General features: G+C 39.5%; 1 protein-coding gene across 2 annotated transcripts in view; it reads right to left on the reverse strand.

The window, feature by feature from the left end:
* Positions 1-15732, reverse strand: part of Mthfd2l (methylenetetrahydrofolate dehydrogenase (NADP+ dependent) 2 like) — a 146814-nt gene that overhangs the window by 41152 nt on the left and 89930 nt on the right. The window lies entirely within an intron of this gene.

Raw genomic sequence — 15732 nt, forward strand, 5'->3', positions numbered from 1 at the left:
ATTAAAAGTTCCAGTCCAATGTGCCTTTTATTCCAGCAATTGCAGCATTTAATCTGGCAGAAAAAAAATTGCTTTTACATCCAGCATGTTAGAACACATACAGGTCTGCCAGGACCTTTTAATGAAGAAAATGATATAGTTGATCAATGAACTAGAATGGAATATATATTCATGAGTTCTACCTTGGAAAAGGCAAGAGCTTTTCATAAAGCTTTTCATGTCAATGCTAAAGCATTACAACAAAAATTTCATCTCTCTCGAGCAGATGCTCGACAGATAATTTTAGATTGCTCTCAATATGTGACTCATCAACATCCACCCAGTATTGGAATAAATCCACGGGGTCTACTCCCTCTAAAAATCTGGCAAATGGATGTGACACATATATCTGAGTTTAGAAATATAAAGTATATGCAAAAACAAAAAGGGGGAATAGACCACGGCTGGACCCCAAGGGAAAAAAAAAAAGATTTTCCCTTGCCCTTTTTACCAATGACTTTTTTTCAGGGTTGTTCTGCAGCTGATAGACATCAGAACCCCCACGGCCCTGCTTAAGGGATGGTCAAGTGGAAGGATATTTTGACAGGGCTCTGGCATGAGCCTGATCTCATGCTAACATGGGCATGAGGCTCTGTTTGTGTTTTCCCACAGGACCAACAAGATCCGGTGTAGGTGTCAGAGCGTTTGATTAGAAGAGTTCAACATGAGGAACATCATGCTTGTGCCTATGGATGCTTCCCATGCCATGATTAGTATACAATATGAGAATTTTACCCATGCTACAAATTTGTCTAAACAGTTGTCTAGTTATCTTTTAGGTAACAGGACTGGAGAATTTGATGCCATGATGGAGCAGCTGAGAATGGCCATCGTTACCGTGAATTCTACCCGAGTGGATGCTGGAATGGTCGAGGGACTCTCGGCCTGGATCTCTGCAGCCATGAATCTTCTGAAGGAGTGGGCGGGCTTAGGAGCGTTAGCTGGCCTTCTGGTGTGGGTCTCTCTAGCCTGTCTGTGGTGTATCTGTCGGATTAGGGACTCTCAGCGTTGCAGTACAGCCATGATTATATAAGCCTTTATGGCTATAGAGGCTGGGCAATCCCCCCAAGCATGGTTAACCACCATGAAAGGATAATTTGACGCATCCAGGATGCAAGACAAGGCACTGCACTCAAGGGCGGCCTTTTGCTAACCTTGAGAAGAGCACGCCTAGCTGCATGTGGGTTGATGCCCAAGTTCCCACCTCTGAAAAATGGCATTGGGCCAGTCTGGCACTCTTTGAGTGGAAGACACCTAGGGAGGATCAATACAAGGCTCTTGTTTTCACAGAGAGCAGGCCTCTACTCTTACCTGTGGCGTCTAAAACAAAAAGGGAGAAATGTAGTGAGCCGCTTTGTGCCACACCTTAAAGATGGTGCTGACCTCTACACTCTACCCCCTGGGTGGAATGTGCTTTCAGTTGTAAATAACTCCATACATGGCTAAAGCTAAGGATCTGGCTTGTTTCTGTGTACCTGGGCCTATCCGTATTTCCCACATGGCTTGCTGGAGTTGGCTACCCAGGGGCTATTTTAGATGTGGACTGGCTTTCCCCAGGGTCAGAAGATTATTCACGGTTTCCTGATTAAACTGCAATTGAGAAGAGTCCGGTGTTGTGTTTTCTTTGCTGGCCAAAGCGACACAACACACACACACACACACACACACACACAGCATCTTCAGAAGCCACTTAGAATGTTTTTACTTTTATATATGTATACCATATTATAGAATTTTGTTCATGCCCTTTTTCCCCTCCAATCCCTCCTTTGTTCCCATGTTATTCCCTCTCAAATTCATCTTTTTCTTCAGTTATTATTGTTATATAATACATGTATGAATATGAAACAATACAACCTGCTGAGTCCATTTAGTCCCAGAAAACACTTTCGCACTGGCCAGTCCTCGGAGGCTAGCATAGGCCATTTGCATCTGGATCTACAGTCTACCATTCTTCTTTCCTTGAGACAGAATTTCTGTCACTATAGCCCAGGCTGGCCTGAAATGTGTGATATCTGTCCTGTTTTATTAGTGCTAGGATTATAGGGACGTCTGCAGGCATGACATAATAGTCTCTTCATGTGGCAGAGCTCAGCTTCCTTTTCCAGCAAAATCTGCTCTTCCCTTGTATCCATTTTCCACACTGAGCAGCAGTTTTCACAGAGAAGGTCCGGACTCACTTTTCGGGAGTTCTGCACATCAGGGATGCGCATTGTTCTTACCTGAAAAAGGTTCTGCTTATCCACCTGCACAACATCCCAGCTAAAATTGGTCATTAACTCTTTTGCAGCACCTTCACTTAACTCTTGGAATTTACCCACAGAGAGCATGTGACAAGGTCTTCCAGTTTTAAATATCTTCAGCTGCTTTGACCTGTGTCAAGTGGGTGGTAGAGTTTGGTGTCACATGTGTCAACTCATCCAGAAACTTTTTCCTCTATTTCTCTAATTCTGACAGATCCACTATTCACCCTACTGCACATCACCTTCACAAACATATCTCTAAATGTTGACATACCTGCCCAAAAGGTGAAAAAACCAAATAAAAGCAATGCTGGGCCATATTGTCAATGATATACCACCAATTGAGGCCACTTTCATCATGTTAGTACTATTCAAACTGCTTGTCGATGTCATAATCTTCAAACAATTTCTGCTGTTGATAGTATCAACACACCCCTGTTAAATGTGTCTATCACCACAAGGCACAGCCTGAAGGATCCCCCCCTCACAGTCTCAACACTTAAGGGGCTAGAGTCATAACCTAGTGGTAGAGCACTTGCCTGGTATGGCACGAGACCCTGGATTTGATGCCCAGCACTATGGAGATAAAGAATCTCAGCAGTTGATGCTTGCATTTAGACCATTCTTGAACTTTTCTTTGAGGCACAGGGTGTTTAGGAATAGGCTGCTTAGGAGGAGCAGTGTTCTAGGCAAGACCTGTCAATTGTGAACTCAGAACTGTCCACCACTGGTGTCCTAGGAACCTGGTCAGAAAGAGCTGTCAATTTAAGAGCCAGGAGTTTCTGGAATTCTCAGCTGAGTTGGTGTCACACAAACGTCTTTCATGGCAGCCTTCGATCAGCTGGCTATTCGCTGGCCAGCTGAAAGCCAGTATGTAGTGCTGAATGTGGTCCACCTGTCTCAGGTGAGGCTTTGTGACGGAAACTCCTTTCTCCAAGAAAATCTTTAGCACAACCTGCATTTCTCAATAATTCAGGTAGATATTTTAGAAGTGTCAAAAGACAATGATGGCGGATGATTATTGTTTGAATCACAATGTGTATTTGCATTAGAAAACTTTATTTAAACTCAAATATCTTGAACAGTTTTTGACTTTCACTGGGAAATATATCTTCATAACTGAATGGGAAATTAAATAGCTCATCTTGTTTCAGTTGTTGACTTTTTGCATAATGATCTTCCACTTTACCTACTACATTCTTTATATAGCCCTGCAGACTAGGCGGGATCTGTATATATCCACAAAAAAGACACTTTTTTTATATAGAAAAAAGACAGATTTTGTATCCCCATTTTTCTTCCAAATTCAGCCAAATTTTCTATGATTTTAGAATGGATACAGGTAACGTTACTACTTCTAGAAAGTCTATGGCAAAATCCTGAGGACATTATTAGATATTGCTATCGTATTTTTCTGGACACATTCCGGAGATTCGGAGGCACTACTGGATTCTGCAAGAAGAAACATGTAGCCTGGACCGAGGCTGGCAGATGGAAGGCAAGGCTGGCTTGAAAGACTTTCTGCGAGGTTCGAGAAATCAGGAGGGAGAGAGAGAGAGTGTGCTGGTCTGAAGGTTGTAATTGGGGTGACGAGGAAGTAGAAAACAGTTCCAAGGAGATAATCCATCTACTTCGAAACCATCCCGTCAAAATGACTGACAACAACAAACTTCCAACAAGACAATGAGAAAACAAAGGGTAAAAGGGATTGAAGCTCAGGTTTCATTCTGAGTCATGTTTGCATTTCAACTGGAGTGGCTTCTTTTTTTTCTCTTTTTCACTTCTAAATGATGAGCTCACATCACTTAGAAAACAAAGGATTTTCCCAACCGCTCTTCATTTTCAAAGTTGTCCCACGAGCACGAGAAAACACTTAAAACTCATCTGAGCCAGTTCCTATTTACTCAGAAAATAGATTCTCTAGGTTGTATCCCAAACTCAGCTTCAATTTTGCATGGATGGTCATGCCAAACTCTCTTGATGACTGACTAACCATGGAGTTAAAAATTTTGGGGAGCAGAACATTTCGAAATAACTAACAGCCATATGGCTTCCTTCCTCTCAGCACAGAATATGCATACAGAATTAATGCCGGGATTTTCAGAAGAAAGAGTATAAATTCTTTCTTACCAATTGCAACTGTTCAAACATTTCTTGTAAGCATAAAAAATAGTGTTAAGGATTAAGCACTTTAATTTTCTGCTGCTAATGAGTAATCAGTATATACACATGTAAAACACTGAATTAATACTGTTAAGGAAAGATTCAGTTGCTATTGATTTATATTTTAAAATTATTGGAACCCATCAGTTAGTAAATCAACTCAAGCTCTTAGTCCATTATGATGAATTTTTTCTTTTGAGGTGAGTGAGAGAGCTGGTCTGCTATCCTTCTGTCCTGTTCTGTGGCAAAGGCCATCATCACTGTCTTTGCGTGCATGATCCTCTAGTGTCTCTTCTTAAAAATAAAACCCAATGAAGAGATTCATGTCAGATGGAAGTATCTACCCCAGGCCTGTTTCACACATAGATAGAGCTGGGATGGAGACACAAAACTTCCAAACATCCACTGAAATTCTTCTTACTGCTCCGACCTTTTCTCCGCTTACATTTGAGGCAATGTGAGCTTTATGGAAGATTCTAATTTCAAAAGGATGAGAAAGACATGAAGACCCTATAAACAGCACCTCCTCCATGCAAATTCTTTATTACCAACAGTAAAAACATACTTGGAATGAGCAATACATGTAGTTCAGTACTTAGCTTTTGAAATAAGTCATGTTCCCATGCGAAGGCCCAAGCAAAAATACTCAAATGGGAGACAAAGAACACGATAAGGGATACTAGGTTTGAACAGTTTAAACTCTTATGTAAAATTTGATGTTTTACATAACTTTAATGAATTGACAAAGTCTTGTGGGGAAAACAGCTCCAGAAGGCAAACAGACGCAAGGGATCTAATCAAACAACTTTTTGGCAAGGACCGTCTGATTTTGTAATAGGGTGAGAACCAATGAGATGTGAGATGAGTCTGGTTAATGGTCTACCGTCATTGGTTAAAGAAGTATATTAGAGCGGCTTTCCCTCCGTCCATCTCACCTTTCCTCTCAAGCCCACAAGCCTCTGGCACAATGAAGTGGGTAACTTTCCTCCTCCTTCTCTTTGTCTCTGGCTCTGCTTTTTCCAGGGGCGTGTTTCGCCGCGATGCACGTAAGAATCTTATGTCTTTCCTGCTCTACTCTTACCGAACTTTCCTAGTGATGGAAGCCCTGTAGCTTTAAAGCTTGGGTTTCCCTTCAGGGCTTCTCTCCAGGCTTTGATGCCATTTTGCACCTGAGAACCCTTGTGCGGTTATATTATTAATAGACTTTAGACATCTTAGGTGACACTAATGAGGGGATTTTTTTAAAGCTTATTTTTAAATTTCTCTTAATCTTGAAGAAACGCTAGGAAAAGTGGCGTAAGTTCTATCGAATACAGCTGAAGTCAGAATTTATCCCAATTGCAAAGCCAGGTTACCGTACCCTGTTATACTAAGAACTAAAAGTGTGTGTTGTTTATTCTTCTAATTGGAGCTTCCATTCGTATATACTTTTATTTCAGGTTGTCTTAGTAGATACAGACATGACAAAAGCATTGAATCTTAGGTTTGATAGCAAAGCTATAAACACTTAAATTTTAAAATAATATTTTGGTGAAAGGACAGTTCTTTTAAATGCAGAAGGAAGGAATCATTGACAGCTTCATTTTTTTTTATAGCTATCAGAGGCCAGTGTCTTAAAGCAAAGAATGGCTTAAGTTTGGGGATAGACGTACGAGAAGCAGCATTATAATTAGTTGTCTTCATCAATATTTCAATATGTTTTGTGGATTTTCTCTCCCTGTTCCCACAGACAAGAGTGAGATCGCTCATCGGTACAATGATTTGGGAGAAGAGTATTTCAAAGGCCTGTAAGTTAAAATGTTGAAAGTCAATTTGATGTTTCTGGTAGTATTTCAAGTTCTAAAGTGCTTTTTCCCACCTTGAGTGTGCAAATTGTGGGGTCACACTGTCCAGTGAGATGTCTCCACTGGAAAGTCCTGTTCTGGGCAATATGGCAGCCAGAGGACATGTGGGTACTGGGTGCTTGAAACATGGCAAGTCTAACCAAGGGGCACACATTCAAATGATATTTAATTTTACTTAAACGTATCTAGCCACTTGTGGTTAATGGCTGCTTTACTGGAGAGTGAGATTCTGGAACTCAATCAAACTTGTGAAGAATGGAATCTTATTGTTCTTTCTGGAAAGGTCTAAGATGTAGCTCCTTGGGCAGCTAACTTGCTAATCATTCTTTACACAGGACAATCCCATGATCTCTTGAGCAGACTAATTTGTCTTTTTGTTGTACCAGGGCCTTACACTCATATGATGTAAGTGCTCTATAATTAAGTCATACCTTCAACCTCAAAATTTTTTTAATGTGGTGAAAGATGGGAAGCTAGTTTATTTTTAAAAGTTCAATAGTATCTTATACCTCCTATTACCAGAGGTATATGGATTAGAAAAGAAATAACCCCAAAAACTTGGGTAATGTCTAGCCTTGACCATGAAATCTATTTAGAACATAGTTTGTTTGTTTGCCCCATGATCATAAATCTACTGACACATAAGCATATCTACTGACATAAGCATCTAGACTTAAGCATGATACAAATCCATATTCTTTCTGCTTGGAAAGGCACATCTTCCTAGTTAGACCGCAGAGAAGAGCTGCCCGGAATAGGTTTTCTAGCTAGTTGTGAGAAAGATATACAGCGTATATAGATGGTATACAAGTTCACAATTTGCTATTCAGGGAAGTCAACTGCTCCGTATGAGAGCTTTATTTCTGTCTGTTCTTCAGAGTTCTGATCACCTTCGCCCAGTATCTCCAGAAATGCCCATATGAAGATCACGTAAAATTAGTGAATGAAGTAACCGACTTTGCAAAGGCGTGTGTTGCCGACGAGTCTGCTGCTAACTGTGACAAATCACTTGTAAGTGCATTCTGATTTTGGGGACCCCTTTTTCTCTTTTATATAATTCTGAGTGTTTCAAAGGAAAATAAATACTGTCTCTCACACCTAAGGCCCTGAGAACATTGCAGAAGAGGGGGCAGAAAGTTTGTAAGAACCGGAAGACTAGGAATTTTGCTATGAGATTGTCTCCTAGTAATGTCAGAAGCTATACCCCCAAAAGTCTCACCAACATGACTGCCCAAACATGAGCTTAACAATGACAATGACAATAGATGTGCCAAAGTGGATGAAAGACCACAAAGTCTCAACCATACACAAAGAGCTATAGGCAAAGAAGGAACGCTGGGAGCAGGAGAAATTGTCTTCTCCAGGGAAGAAAACACCAATTGGTTAATTCAATACCAATGTCCAATCCTGAAAACATTATACAGACCAACAGACTGTATTTAGGAATATATATGTATACATATAAACATATAAGTATGTAGCAACAATTAATGAGGAATGAGATCATGGATCCAAAAGAACAAGGAAGGCATGTATGGGAGGGTTTAGAGGGAGAAAAGGGAAGGAGGAAATGATGTAATTATATAGTAATCTCAAAATATAAGGAAGTGATGAAAAGTCATTAAATGATTCAACTTGCAAGCAAGTGGAGACAGTCTAGGTATATGCTAGCAGTTACAATATTTTTAATGGCAATTTGTCATTTGTACATTTTCTTTCCAAGCTCTAAAATCTGATCTCTGGTCACAGAGACTATTAATAATAGAAATCTTACGTATGTATATTTAATTTTTGTAGTGAAAGCCCTCTACCCTCTTACTGTAGTTGACAATAGCTACAATACCAACCAGCAGATCTATATAATTTATCTCGCTTAACTGAGATTCTATGCCGAATGATCTATAACTGAGTTCCTCCTTTCTTTGTCAGCCATGATTCCCATTTTGAATTCTGTGAATTGGACTCTCTCAGGTACCTTATTTGAGCAGAATCACATAGAATGTGTCTTTCTGTGACTGGCTTGTTGCACTTAGCAGAATGTCCTCCAAGTTTGCCCATGTTGGTACTAGTTGCAGAATGTTCCTTGTTTAAAGGCTGAAGAGTAATCCTTTGTGTATTGACTACATCTTAATCTGTCTACCCACATTCTCTTCATCCATTTGCTGGTGGTTGCTTAGGCTATTTATACATTTTGATTATTACAGGTAATGCTACAGTAGAGTAGGAGGGATAATGTTTTCTTGATATAATGATACTATGTGGAATCTCCAGAAGTATCAGCTGATTTCTATGCTACTTGGTTACGTGGATAAAATTATAGTATAGCTCTTTATTTCTATTTTAGGGGAATGCATTTTTATATACAACTAAAAAGTATGGTTTTCAGTCATTTAGAAGAAGTTTTGCTCTTTGTGGGTAGGACTTCAAAACCTGGGACCTGAGCTTCTCTGCCTGCCTCATCTCTGGGCAAAGTCATTTCTCAAACTTATCTCTAGGCCTTTTTGTTCTGGAAACCTTTCTCTCTCATTGCAGGGTTAGTACTTCACATAAAATAGTACTACCTTGTTATTCCTGAGTCAATTTTTTAAGTTAACAAACTCTGTTTAGATCAGTAAAATTTCCATGAAGTTAGATGACTTTTATAACAAAAATTAATGAGAAAAGGAAGAATTATTTAACAAACGAAGTCCTTTGGTGTCATTGTTTCTAGAATAAAGAGGAGATCTACATCTTAATGTAGTAATTATTTAGAGTAGATTGTATTATTCCTCAGCTTTACAGGGAGTCTGCTAAAAACTTGGGCTTGTTCCAAAGGAACAGAGAAGTTCCTATTCATCCCTTCTACAGTTAAGTGAGAAGCCGTGTGAACACGTGGCTTGGGTATAATTCACGCTCTCCTTCCAGAGCTAGTTTCCCTGATTTTTTTTCATCATCTTGACTTTTTCTTCCAGCTTTTGGTGTCAGATAGAAGACATGTAGGGCAACATCCCTTAAGGACCTGTCTGCTCCTCTGTTTCATTCACCATACACAGCACTGTGGCGTTTGACTATTCTGAAAATTACATAAAAACAGGCAAATCAAAGGAAAACCAATGAAGGGATTTTCCTTTTGCTTTACAGTTTTAAAATATGATTTCTTTCATTCACAAAGCTTTTACATTTATTTTAAGTGGTATATAATAGCATAAAATTGTATATATTTCAAGGAGTCGTGTGATGCTTCAACATAGGGACATATCATCTTTATACCTACATACAGGTCCTGATTTTCTTACCCATGTTTTATCTGCACATTCTGTTCTTTGCACTGCTCTTTGGTTATAGAGAAAGTCAGGTGCCGGCAGGAATTTGACATCTTCTGTTTTCCTCCTTAGCACACTCTCTTTGGAGATAAGCTCTGTGCCATCGCAAAACTTGGTGACAACTATCCTAACCTGTCTGAGTGCTGTGCCAAACAAGAACCAGAAAGAAACCAATGTTTCCTGAAACACAAGGATGACAAACCCGACCTGCCCCCACTTGTGAGACCCGAGGCTGGGGTCATATGCACCTCCTTCCAGGAAGATTCTGCCTCATTTATGGGACAGTAAGTAACCAGAGACCTATCCTTTAAATGAAAAACTGGGCAGCAACGCTGCCAGGAACACCTATGCTAATAGTCATTAAAAGCCCAAATATCCAGCATCAAGCCTGGGAAGGTTTTACCTCAAGGTGATTTTTAAAAACCTAAAATTTGACACCACAAAACTGTTCACAATGCCAGTAAAAAGATCAAGAATATTTTGATCTTGAAAACATGTATGACCTCTGTGAAAAATCTGAGGTTGAGAAGTTGCAAAATATGCTGAAGTGGTGCGTGTATGTGGTGTTCATGTCCTCTGGATCAATTCTGTTTTAGTCAGCAACATTACATCACCCAAATTTATCCACTTAGCGAAAACAAAAATGCACACGTGAATATTTTCACACAGATACATAAATTCAATCTCCCTTTCTTCACTTAAGAACAACAGGGGCAGGCCATCACTCATGGTCGCACCGAGTGAAATTGGCCCATCACAAATCTTTGGGTTTGGGTTGACTCATCACTTCTGCAGTGTTATGTGCTGTGGGAAGTGAGTGCCTACTCTCTTCTTTTTCCCTTCCTCAGCTTCTTGTATGAAGTTGCCAGAAGACATCCTTATTTCCAAGCCCCTGAGCTCCTTTACTATGCTGAGCAGGAAAGTGACATCATTACCAAGTGCTGTGCCGAAGCCGATGTAGCTGCCTGCCTGGGACCAAAGGTAATACCTGGGCAGACGCGGGCCAGAACCATGGTGTATTCCCAGTCTCAGCTTTCGGCCATCTTAGGGCCAGATTTGGGACATCTGAATCTCTGGATGAAACTTCTCTCTGTCATTAGAAAACCTTCTTCTCTCTTAAGATTTTGTTCTCATATCCTTTTTCCTTTAAGATCTAGCAGTGATGGTCTGGGAGCGAGTTCTTGTGTTTACTTATCTTCCCATTCTTTATGGTGGCGTCTTCGGTTGTATCATAGCATTTGTTAAATTGGACAGCAAGGGCTAGGGTTTTAAATTTATTTTTTATTTTTGTAGTTGTTCTATGAGACACTTTTCTGGGGGTAGAATTCAAAGCAGAGAATTTTGCTGAGGCTAGAAGTTGGAATCCATTCCTTTCTTCTATAAATATTTACTACATAAATCATTTGTTTTTCTTAGGCACTTACCCATTTTATGAAAGCTGATGCAGTAGGGAGTTAGATGAACTAGTCACAAAATACAGATTTATATGTCTATGCCCTGGGATATTATTAAAATTAAAAATTATTAAATTAAATTATTAAAATATTAAATTATTAAATTAAATTATTAAAATCAAAGTCAGTACAGATCTATATGTATATGTCCTCAGATTCAGTACCTCTCCCTGGCAATGTCTACCTAGAAACCTCCACTATGACCAGACTGATTTTCCTTCTCTTAGAAATCAAAAGGGAATATTTGTGAATTTATGTGCAAATTTTTTTAAAATTTTCATTGTGATGGAAGGTGTATCTCAGTAGTAGAGTTCTTGCCTGATTTAAACTCCCCACCCAAACAAATGATTTTGGCAGAGGGCTGACTGGACGTTTGAAGTTGTATGTGTGTGTGTAGAAATTGTCTTTTCCAAATTTTTTCAACTAGATTTCTTTCTGTAGCTTGATGCTCTGAAGGAGAAAGAGCGGGTCGCATCCATTCAGGAGAGACTGAAGTGCTCCATGATTGAGAAATCTGGAGTGGCAGCTTTCAAAGCATGGTACATATTTTTTATATCACAGTTCACATCTTTATAATGATAATTGTTCAATCTACAAGACTGTGCATTTATAAGGTACTTTATGAAAAGTTGATAGAGGTGAAATCAGAATAACAGTAATAATTTGACAATTTTGTCTCAGTTTTTTGTCTTAAATCTCCAAAGAATTTAGTTTTTTTTGGTCTAAAAGAAGACAGGTATTTAAATTCCACTTGCTTATTTTATTTCCCCTCAGTCTGAAAGTAACTGTTTTCATGTCCAGATAATTGAATTCAGCCGTCAGAACTTTCTGACAACTCCAATTCTGTTCCTAATCTCATGTGTTTGCTCTACCCTCTCTTTGCTTTTTGAAAATTATGTAGCTGAACCTGGGAATGTCCTTTAATAAATAGGCCAAGAAAAATACGATTGCTCTTCTGGCACCTCTCCTGTTCGTCAATAATGAATCAACACAATAGGAGAGGAAGTGGAGAAGGCAGACATTGTCCCTGTTTTCAGGACTCTGTCAGCGAGAATCATCCTCACCGAGTCATCCTTACCATGCAAATTCTTAAAACCAATCAAATCAATAAATATAGCAACTCCAGCATGAAACAACACACCACCACACGGGTGATGGCTGGTTCTTGCAAAGGAATCTATATCGGAACTAAAGAACTGAAAATTGTTTTGAAAATAATGACGATCTTGGCTTTTTACATCTTGCCATGGAGCTTGGAGGCTCTCTGCTGGACCAATTCCTTGGCAGAAGGATGCATGGCAAAAGCTCTCAAATTCTCTAGACATCAGGGATTTCCCCCCTCCACAGACCTTTAGAATTCTGAAAGGTGTATCTCAAGACAAAAGGTGATGGATCTTCATTTCCAGATGAGAAAATGCTTTCATACCCTTACATAATTTAACCTCCCAGATCCTTTGATTTAGTGTACTGTAACACTATAAAAGTTAAAGCCTGCTTGGGGTCACACTGCTAAGATGTCATCAAGCCAGATTAAGGACTCAAAACCTGATGCTCCTCAGACTGCCACCCCTTTGGGAATTTTCCTTTAATTTTAACTTTATGAGGCATTAGCTTTCCCCATACCACTCCCATTCTTTCAGTAGATAATTCTGCCCACAGAAAACCTATTATGTCAGAACTAACATTACAAGAACTAGTGAATTTTTATAATTATCTTCATTTCAGTTAGTGTTGAACCTTGTCATAAATGATATCTTTCCACTGCTTTCTTACAAATATAATATGATAGTAATTCTTTGATGGGGAAATTTTCTTTTTAGGACAGTAGCTCGCTTGAGCCAGAAATTCCCCATGGCTAACTTCGCAGAAATTACCAAATTGGCAACAGACCTCACCAAAATCACCCAGGAGTGCTGTCACGGCGACCTGCTTGAGTGCGCAGATGACAGGGTAAAGTGTCATTGCATTCTGGAGTCCATGAGTGGACACGCTTGGCTGCATGGGTGAACACAGGTGCTGGCTGACCTGGGCTCTGGGATCTCCTTTACTCTACCAAGTTTCCTTACTTTGTGGCATTTTCCAGGAAAACAAGCAAACAAACAAATCAACGTCCCCCTCCCCCCAAAATATCAAAAATCAAACCAAACCAAAAACAGTTTATTGAATTATTAAATGACCCGAAACTCCTTTGTTCAGCTGCACTCTGTGAAGACTTAATCGGAAAGAGAAAAGTGACAAATGTCAGTTGCAAGATGTTTTCGGGAGAGAAGTGGGTTGGAGATCACAAAGACTGGAGAGGCTTTTCAGGAGAGGATGCCGTTATCCCTCCACAGTCTTTCCCCTAATTAACTGTCTGTGTTAAGTACATAAATATTCCCTGTGATCTCACTTTCTCCAAAGCTGTACCATCTTCTTCTTCACTTCCCCCTTCTAAAGATTAAAACAATAACAATAACAATAATAACAACAATAACCAAATGCCAGAATTTTCTTTTGATAACTCCTAGAAATCTTAAGTCAGATATTATATTATGTGCATGCAAACAGGGCCTATAACTGTGCCCATTGCTCAGTATTTAATTATGCCTCATATTTTAGTGAGTTATTTAGTTTTAAAATGCCTACCCATAATTTGGAAGGAGTAAATCACCCTCAATTTTATGGAAGAAAAAGAACCTGAATCATTATCTCAGTCACAGAAAAAGAACCTGAAATAGCTCAGTCATAGAAACATGAAATTAATAAGTGAATAACTTGTTCCTGACCAGTCAGTCAGTCTCTCTTGAATCTGACTGGAATGTTTTCGTCGTGGTGTCTTGAGTCCACAGGTGTGACGCAGTGTGTGGGTGAGAATGTGTTTACAGAAGCCATTTGGTTGTGTGTGGTCCAGAGCAGGATGAGCGTGCTTCCCCACACAACAGAGGTGTGAGGAGAGACGCAGCAAAGACCATTTCTCTTAAACATTTGTCTTTCTTTCTCACAGAAGGAACTTGCCAAGTACATGTGCGAAAACCAAGCGTCTATCTCTAGCAAACTGCAGTCTTGCTGTGACAAAACCTTGCTGCAGAAAGGCCGTTGCCTTGCTGAGGTGGAGCATGATGACATGCCTGCTGATCTGGCTCCACTGGCTGCTGATTTTGTTGAGGATAAGGATGTGTGCAAGAACTATGCTGAAGCCAAGGACGTCTTCCTGGGCAAGTGAGTAGATGCCTTTCCTTTCGTAGCTTTGTTGTGTTTCATTTTGTTTCTGAGACAGGGTCTCACTGGGTAGCTCTGACTGTCCTGAACACTCACTATGTAGACCAGGCTAACCTCAAACTCACAGAGATCCACCTGCCTCTGCCTCCAGAGTGCTGGGAATAAAGGTATATGCCACCTGACCGGGCTCCTTTTATACTTTTAACAGAGCTGCCAGGCTTTCCTTTGGAGTAACCATGACGTCTGTGGCACTCAGTAAAGTTGTTCTCCCTTGCCATTCTCAGCCTTTAAAATTTACCTGAAAAGTAGTTTAGGTATTTAAAAATATTGTTATAAAATCATACATGCATATAGCATAATCTCAGTGTTCCTTACTTCATAGGGATATTTCTAGAAATCTTTAGAAATATTCTATGAATATATAAAATTATATGTATCACTTAAGCATAAGTTTAAGCATATTTCATAAATATGTAAAGCATTCAAACATATTATTTATTATTTAACTATCTACTTACTTATCTATAACTATCCATCTCTATGATAACAGCAAGGATATATATGTGTGTATATGTTTATACGTATATATATAAACTAGTGTCATGTTGATATATAAACATATACATATAAACTCAGTATGACACTAGCTGTTTTGTACTTGGTTGAAAAGACCAGAATGTCACAGTGTGGTAAGACAGGATCCAAATAATAACAGATGATTATATGTTTTAAAAACGGCAACAAATAATTTTATCATTTTATTATAAGATTATGATCATATCATATGCACTAAATTGTGCTTAATAACAGATTTCGCTCATATGTAGAAACAAAAGAAACTTTTAGTATTGTCTGTATTTACACATTTCTTGAGCTACTTTGGAGACGTAGTTCAAAACAAATTAGATATACAGCAAAAATAACTATGACTCAAATATTTAATGTGTGCCAGTCTCTGTGTGCTTCTATAGAGTGCGCCATGGATTTATCCCAACCCACCCTGTGAGAGAGATGCTATCCTTCTTCCCATTCTACAATGGAGAAAGTTAATGCCCTGACAGTGTTGATATAGTCCCCATGCAGAACACTAAAATACACTCTAGTGGCAAAGCTGAACCTGGAAAGAGTTATCTCTGGACCCCAAGTTTTTGCTGCTTAGTTTCCTACATGGAGCTCATTCCAATGCAGGGAACCTGGAATGTGACTCACTACTGAAATTAGTTATGTGAGTCTATTGCTTGCTCAGGTATCTAACTCAGTCTATGCTCCTCTTCACTAGGTTTTTGTATGAATATTCAAGAAGGCACCCTGACTACTCTGTTTCCTTGCTGCTGAGGCTCGCTAAGAAATACGAAGCCACCCTGGAAAAGTGCTGTGCTGAAGCTGACCCTCATGCCTGCTATGGCAAAGTGGTAGGTTTCCCTAAGCCCAGAGCACAGCGGTGCCTGCCAGCGCTTCCTACAAGGAGAGAGGAAGCGATGAACTAACA

Source organism: Myodes glareolus, chromosome 8 (genome assembly GCF_982192425.1).
Source record: "Myodes glareolus chromosome 8, mMyoGla1.1, whole genome shotgun sequence".
Classification (NCBI taxonomy): Eukaryota; Metazoa; Chordata; class Mammalia; order Rodentia; family Cricetidae; genus Myodes; species Myodes glareolus.